The 8,252-nt window shown below is 37.5% G+C and overlaps 1 protein-coding gene across 1 annotated transcript in view; it reads right to left on the bottom strand.

Annotated features, from left to right (window-relative positions):
• Positions 1-7,718, bottom strand: part of LOC108724726 (PTB domain-containing engulfment adapter protein 1) — a 36,963-nt gene extending 29,245 nt beyond the window's left edge. Inside the window, exon 1 of the mRNA XM_018451302.1 lies at positions 7,655-7,718. The gene's annotated coding sequence lies outside the window, so the exon portion shown is untranslated. The remainder of the gene's footprint in view (positions 1-7,654) is intronic.
• Between the last annotated feature and the right edge of the window lie 534 nt (positions 7,719-8,252).

Below are 8,252 nucleotides of genomic sequence, written 5' to 3'. Positions count from 1 at the left end.
TTCCTCATGTCTCATTCTTTAATTCCCAGCGTCACAATGTAATATGTAAAGCGCGCATATTACTTATTCTTTCTATCAGCTGTAATTGCATTTAGCAATCAAGCCGTTATTAAACTCAATTTGTTATTCCATTAGTTGCCAGGAATGCATCCTTATGCACATGCACTTTTCTACAATAACTACTTTATTTTGCACATTTTATTTAAAATGTGTATAAAATATGCACAATAGTTGCGGATATATATAAATTAATAGTCTAACATCTTCTTCCATTGTACTGTTTTTTTTAAAAATTTGCGTTATACAAGCGAACGAATCGTGCACGCGAGTTTCGCAGATGACTCAAGAATGCAAGTCAAACGTTAATAAGCGGAATAAACACGATTTACGGGCGATTGTCGATCTTGGCATTACGTGGCATTTTACGGACATTTTTACGATTACCTGATACAAAAGAGTTTACGTCTCGTCACGTGGCACACCCGTGCTGTATTTCCATAGATTCATAATATGAGAAATGATGGTACCGACAGTCGCTCGCCAATTCAACTTATAATTCATACACACGACGAGCCAATAATTCATCAATCAATTATAATCTGTTCAATGCCAGATGAGTGTGCAAAAAAATCGTATCTTGCTTCGATCACAAATCGTCGATTCTGATCAATGACAAATTTAAACGGCGACACGAAGTTATTGCAATTAAAAATAAACTCGATTAGTTAAAACAATTAAAAGAAAATAAATAATGAAAGAAAATAATGATGAATGAAAATAAATACAATTAATAGAAAATAAATACTATAATATTCTTTAAGAGGTAATGCAACATTTGATGTGACGCCTCATACTTGTTTGAATTGCATGGAAATTCAGTTCTACTGTCCTTGCTGCACTGTTAAAAATTTCATATACTTCAGATTTAATATACTTTTAATTTACACAATTTGAACTTAATTTCATGACATTACATTAAATTTAATGCATTTTTCATGAAAATTAATGAAGTTTAATGTACTTTCCAGAAAATTTTATGAAAAGTACGTAAGTTTAAATTTCATAAATTTAATATATACACGTTCATTACATTTAAATAACTACTGTAACTTAATTTTCAGTTAAATCATTCATTACTTTTAATTTCGGTCATAACCACGAGCTTCATTTACATGTAAAGAAAGCTCGTGGTCACATTTCTAACAGTGTAACTAAGATTTGTAACAGATACGCGTTATGACCGTGAACTATCTTCACAATATACAGGTATCCGAGCCGTAAATTCATTCGAAGAAACTTGACCACATTTGAGAAAACCCTTAATCATGCACTTGACCACCTGAGGATCTTTTCGCTCGCATTTTCGTGTCGTCCACACGACAGAAGGTCGACGTTTCTTTTTCTCTCTCTCTCTCTCTTTCTCTTTATATACCGGGTGACTTATCGGGGCCGCCTGCACCGTTACGTACGCGCACAACGACAACGGCCGAGATAGGATTATCTAAAGGTTTGGCTGCGATACCGTTCGCCACGCTTCACATGCTTCACATAGTGCATCACAAAGCACTATACAGTTTCACACTTTATCAAATACTATAACTACTTCGAATAGTGCGATCACACATTAACTGATACGATATCGACACGATGTCTACCAGAAAAAGCCTTCTCCTTTTTCTTTTTTCCTGGAAGCTTCTTAGAAAGAATTTAGTCCTTATTAATACTCGAGCTACTAAGAAATATGTATATATCTGTCAATCAGTATATATAACAAAAACTTCAGCGTTGCATTTTAATGATAATAATTAGCGTACGAATGTGTAAAAACTTCCTTGAAATTATCGCGTTATATAAAACTGCACGCAAAAATGAATGAAGACATGATTCTGCAAAAATTATTGTAAATTATTAGCACGGAACTGTCTGACACTAAATCAAAGAAACAAAAGATTATATCGACACCTGCTTTGAGTAACTGTAATATTCTTTATAACTCTAGCAGGTGCGAGTTATTTCCCCAAAAGGGGGAAGCGGATCCGTTGTAACTAATCGACGAAAATTTCATTCTCAAAAAATAATACCTACAATTTTTATTAAATAAATTTTACCTATAAGATATTTGCCTATAAAATATTTATAGGCAAAATTTATAGGTAAAATCTCTCTTTATAGGTAAAATTTATATTTAAACAATCATCTCAAACATTCTTTGATAAATTAGAAGGCATTAAATGTCCGCAGCTGCATTTAAAACTAAATTAATATCGCGAGGTCTGTTACGCCCCCTCCGTTCAGGGCTAATGACATTTCACAGTACATAGCTCGCGTATGTAGGCAGCACCGGAATACGAGGACAAAGCGAAACGAAAACAACAGTCGACCGTTCCTTTGCGGTATTACCGCTTTCCTGCTGCTCTCTCGCAGTGTCGTAACTAGGCAAACCTTTCCGCAGCGTCCGGTGCGTGTCGTCGAAGCGCATCCAGACACGCCGTCGTCCCCCATGGTTATCGTATGTCACGATAACGCCTAAAATGAAGATTATTTCGCCATCCGCAGAGCAAATTGCCTCTGTCTAACAGGCGTTTCCGCGGTTCCTTCTCCTTTTTTTTGCAATAAATTTCTATCTTTGCCTATACCGGGTGACTCAAGTATACATCACGTATCCGTTGACAAAGAATGCGCGTATTCAGAGATTTTTTACATAAGTTCGACTCGCTTGGGGATCGTTTTTAAAGTAGTCGAAGAATCAAGGTTCAAGCTCCAAAAAGAAAAAAAAAGAATCCGACGAGTCAATCTCGATTCTAAAATTATACGAAGTACAAAAAACACAGAATTTCATTTTTGTACTTATAAAATTATACAAAATAAATAATCTAAATATTATTATTACAGTAACTCTACATATTTTATTATAAAGGATATCAGTCCTTGATTTCAGTAGCTGTCCTTTAGATTTATTTTTTTCAAAACTCAATGTTGTTTTTTATTTTAATAATATTACGGGAAATTCCTTTCTAATTAGCATTCCAAGGTTTAATATCGCATTAATGAGCAAATGTTTACGAAAAAAAATCGATAAATTTAGTTTCATGCAAGAACAATATTAGTCCAAGCAGAACAACAAAGTCACAATAATATCAAAATGACATCAAAGTGAGTCATGATTGATTGAAAAGTGACTTTTAATAATCAAATTTTCAGTTATTTTGACGTCATTTTGATGTTACGATGACTTGTGCTTTTTGAAAGTTAACTCAGATATATACTGCGTAAGAAAAAATTTCAAAAGTAAATACGCAGACTTCTGACAGTCACAAAATAGTTTTGAGATATTTAGAAATAAAGTTCTAAACTTTTCAGATTTGTTTCCTTTATTTTCCCTAAGAAAATATGATCACCATTATGGACATCATTACAGAGTCAAACAGTATAAATTAAATTACATAAATGCTTCCAAGTTACTCTAAATATATTTAAATAAATAAGTAAATCTAACTTTTCTATATGATGTAGATTCAAGATATCAGTTCTGGCGCTTCGTGAAGGAAACTTCGTCTCTCGCTTTTATCCCGTGAACTCGCTCGTTTAACGTCACGTCATGCCGAACTGGTACGCGCGCGCACGTGTTTGACGTTCACGTAAATTTATTTGAGAAAAGTGATAAGGACACGTAACGACGGCGGTGAGAAGAGAGAACGGCGCAGAATGACTCGCGGCGGACATTTGCCGTGACGTGACGCCATCAAATCCTGTCGGAATGGCAGGTTCGAATACCTTGCCTGACTGCCTACCTACCTGCGAGCAACGCACGCACCGGCTGCTCCTCGCTCGTATCAATGTGTCTTCCGCCGTGCAGGTCTGCGGTGCAGTGTGCAACGGGTGGCTCTTTAAAAGTCGATTCGCCTAGCCATTTCGCTTAGCCATTAAACCGGTCGCTTTTGTCAGCCTGCCGTCGCACACACGCACGCACACGCACGCACACGCACGCGACGAACGCCGAGCGGTCGCCAAGCCATAAGTACGCGGAGCAAACGCCGAGTATTACTCATTTCCACGCACTAGGTGACGGACTAATTCCCGTCTAATTGAAAGTAGCGATTAATCAATCATTTCGGCGGAAGATGGCTCGCGCGACGATCATCATTAGCGCTTGATTAACGCGCGCGACACGCAAACATACCGTATTTCGAGAAATTCCGTTATTGTCGTCGACAATGTTCATTCGTGCCGAAGAAGAACTCACGCAGCGATGGATTCCTAACTTTTCCCATCGTTCTGCGAACAAAACTCCATTGTTTTATAAGAATTTTAAGGAAACTGGAATTTCTAAATATATATTTTTTAATATATTCGATATTAAATCTTAAATTTTTTAATTTATTACTCGATTATTAAGGATTTTACTTAATGAGTATTCACAAGAAATTAATTTTGGAGACAAAGAAAGAAGAATATTGGAGGTAAAAAAGTGTGTGTTATAGAAAGATTTTTTGAGAATCCAAGATGGCTAATTTAAGTTTTTCCAGTTCGAATTAGTTTATAATTTGAAGAGAAAAATAAACTAAATACGTGTGACTTTGTAATTTATTTGTTGTAATTAATTAAAAATAATAATATAAAACAAATTCAATAATTCACACCACTCGACTACCCTTCTCCCCCTCGGAAAAGTCCCTTCAAAAGTCTCAACTCAAATTTGGCTTCACCTAAATAAAATCCTGACTACGCCTATGATTATTCCTCCAAATCTACAAGTATAATCCAATCTGCGCGAAAAAAATGTCAACAGTTGAAAAATAAACAAGATAAAGTAAACATTTTGAACGCGGTCAATATTTGCGATTGCAAGTTAAACAAAGATAGCTAATTCTAAATCGAATAATTGCAGTATTGATTATTTTCTTCATAGTATTCATTGCGCTTTAAAACGATTTCAGAGACGAGTCACGAACAGGACAAAGAGTGGGCGTTTGTACGATACGAAACGTTATCTGCGCGTCGTTAACCTTTTCAATATTCAAGGAATGGCATTGTGCATATAATAATAAACGATAAATAACCCTTAATATACACGATTATTCGTGTCCTCCACATTTCTTTTCTTCAGAGACTAGAAACATCAAGTAATTAGTTATAAAATTTATACAGAATTTACATTTTTTTAAATGCACTACTTTACAAATACTTCCTAATGAGGTTAAAATATATGTAAGAATTATTTAATAATAATATTTATATATTTGTTAAAGTGACGAAAATTAACCCGAGACATGACTGACCCATCATGTCTAATAAAGGACCGAAAAATCACGTACTAAGGATTAATGATAAATGACAATCAGATGTTTGACGAGACGACTATTCTTCAGATAGCCAAAACATGCAATGTTTACGGAATCATCGTCGCTTGACGGGACCCGTTAAATTCTCTCTTGTCATCTGATCGATCAAAAAGAGATGAGCAGAAGCGCGAAAACGATGGTGAATCCTTTATGGTAAAAGTGCTTCTGACATTTGAAGGCACTCGCGTGCGAACGTTTCCACGGACGTCCTTGGGTCAGTTCGCCGTGCGCAACATCAGAAATTCAACCTGATCGCACGAGGCCGCTTACATTATCGCTTTACGGTTACGTCGCGCATTTGCACCGACCCTACGTTCAATTCCGTCAAAGACCGATAGTGGCTACGTTTACACCGTACGTTTAGTCCGCGACCTATACGATAGGTGTCTGTTTAACCTACAGGATGAACAAGGACATTTAGTTTATAGGCCGCGGACTAAGCGTACGGTGTAAACGTAGCCAATGTGTTTTCGATCCCACCCTTCCCGTGGAATTTTCGCGAAACAAAAACACTCAAGAGCACGCGCAGATAAACACGGGAGTAGGTAAACAGATTCGGAGCCAGGCACAATTCCGAATTTCGATCACGGTTGCCATCTTCCTGCCGGAGATCGATTGCCTATCAAAATTACAGGTACTTGCCAGTAAAAGATACAGGCTGCTTTCCTTTTGACAGATACAATCAGCACAAATGTCGTTCTATCTTTGTTATTCGTTGAATGTCAAGAAGAATGTTATTCGTTGAATGTTCAAGAAGGATAAAACAACGCGTTTGTGTCGACTAGCAGCTACAGCATATAAAGTGTAGGATTTCCAGACGTGAAAAAAAAGGAGAGAACTGTGCAAGAAGTTCAGCTAAAAGGAACACATCTACAATAAATTAAGCTGCTTTCTTTTTAGGAGATACAAGTGTCATTTTATCTTGTTATTCATTTTCAAGATCATCTCAAATTCAGTCTTGAGGTGTTACGAACCAATAAGAGAGCCACATTAGCGTATTAAGACATTACTTAAGACGGTCTTGAAATAAGAATCGACTATGAATACCGACCAGAGAGCCGTATTAGCATCTTAAGACATTGCTTGAGATTAAGATCGGACTATGGATTCCGTCCTTTGTGTCCTAAGGCCTGTTCTTTTTGGCTGAACTTTTGCACTAGTTCATCTTTCTTCCTTTTCTCTCCAAGAGGAAAGAAGAAAAAGAAAGGTGAACTTCTCTCCAAGAGGAAAGAAGAGAAAGAAAGGTGAACTGAACTGTAAAAGTTCAGCCAAAAAGAACAGGCGTAAAGAGATAATACATGTCATGTAAACATAATAAAAAAAATAAATAATACACATCCTTCTTATTAAGGATGCACTGGATATCCGGAAAGTATCCGGTGTCCAGTATTATCCGGCACTTTTTTACTATTCGACCGGATAGTCGGATATCATTAGTATCCGGGAATATATCCGGTTGAAATTTGATATCATTAAATTGTTGATTTTTTTATTATACAAATATTCTAAAAATAAGTATGCATATTCATAATGTTATAATATCTTAAACATTGTTGCAAAATTACAATTTATCTGATATCCGGTAATTTTACGATCCGGTGTATCCCTACTTCTTATTTATTATGAATTTTTTACATAAGGCATTGCCTAAGCTTTATACCGTAAAAAATGGATCATAGTCGATTATTATTCTCACATTCTGTGACCGGTCAACTACTTACGGCTTAAGAATTAAAGCTCAAGGAACGACTCATAATTGTAGAACGTGCGTTACTCTTGTTTTGACAAAATTACTGCGGCCGGATTCTGTTATAGGATCTCTATCGGGTACACACCTGGTGCGTCACTTTCGATTCCCGGAAACCGCGAAAACTTTGTTTTGATGTCGCGCACGGAGCAACCACGAGATATCCCGTGACGAGATCGCAGCCGGTCTTTGATCAAACGCGAGACGAGCCGGCGGTAAACAGAGAACGGACGGGAGAAGGCAACCGGACCGGATCGCGAGGACACGCACCTTGCGCGTTACCCTTCCTCGGAAACCGACGACGAAGGAGGACGGTTCGACCTTTGCGCGCGCGTTCTCTCCACCGTTAAGTTAACCGCGCGCTTGTCTCTTCTCGTATAAAAATACCGAAATAGAAAGTCGGAGTCGCGCGCTCCGTACGGTGCTCCTCGAAAGACATTTTCCTTATTCAGGCGAACGGGCACCCGAGGGAAATTCAAAGGATTCTTTTTTTTCTTTCGAAGAGAGAGAGACCCGAAAGTCGCGCGACACCGCGGTGCGCAATGTGTGTTATGTTTTCACTTACCGGCCGCGACGGATCGTTGTGTTGCTCAGCGACCGAAGTTCTTTGGTCGGGCACGTCGCCGCTTTCCACGGAGAACTGTAATCCACCCGCTCGGACGGGCACGCGATTCACCAGTGCGAAGAGTGCGAACTGCGAAGCACCGCAAAGTGCGAACGGGGAAATATACGTTTGAGAGCCAGGCGGGATCGGCGCGCGCCACGCCGCCTGCCGGAATACTCCTCGCGTCCGCCATCTTGAATTAGTCCCCAACGCCATGTTGGCCGGTCACGGCGTCATGGCGGTTGGCGGGAAAAGTCAAATGCGCACGAGAAATCTGGACAGAATATTTTAATTAAAAAGGAATATTTAGAAAGATGGAATATTTAATAATTAAAAGTTATTATTCATTGAATAAATAATAAAATAATTTCCACATTTAGCTACGTCTTTAAAATTTCGAAAATGCGTAAAGCAAGAAATACAAATTATCTATTAAACATTTTACTTATCTATTAAATTAAATCTTTAATTAAATCTTAATTATCTATTAAATGTTTCCTATACTATATATATAATAATATATATATAATAATAATATTAAAAAAATATGCTCCTTTTA

Source organism: Mycetomoellerius zeteki, unplaced genomic scaffold, assembly GCF_001594055.1.
Source record: "Mycetomoellerius zeteki isolate Tzet28-1 unplaced genomic scaffold, Tzet1.0 scaffold31, whole genome shotgun sequence".
Lineage (NCBI taxonomy): Eukaryota > Metazoa > Arthropoda > Insecta > Hymenoptera > Formicidae > Mycetomoellerius > Mycetomoellerius zeteki.
This window is presented reverse-complemented; position numbering and strand designations above follow the sequence as displayed.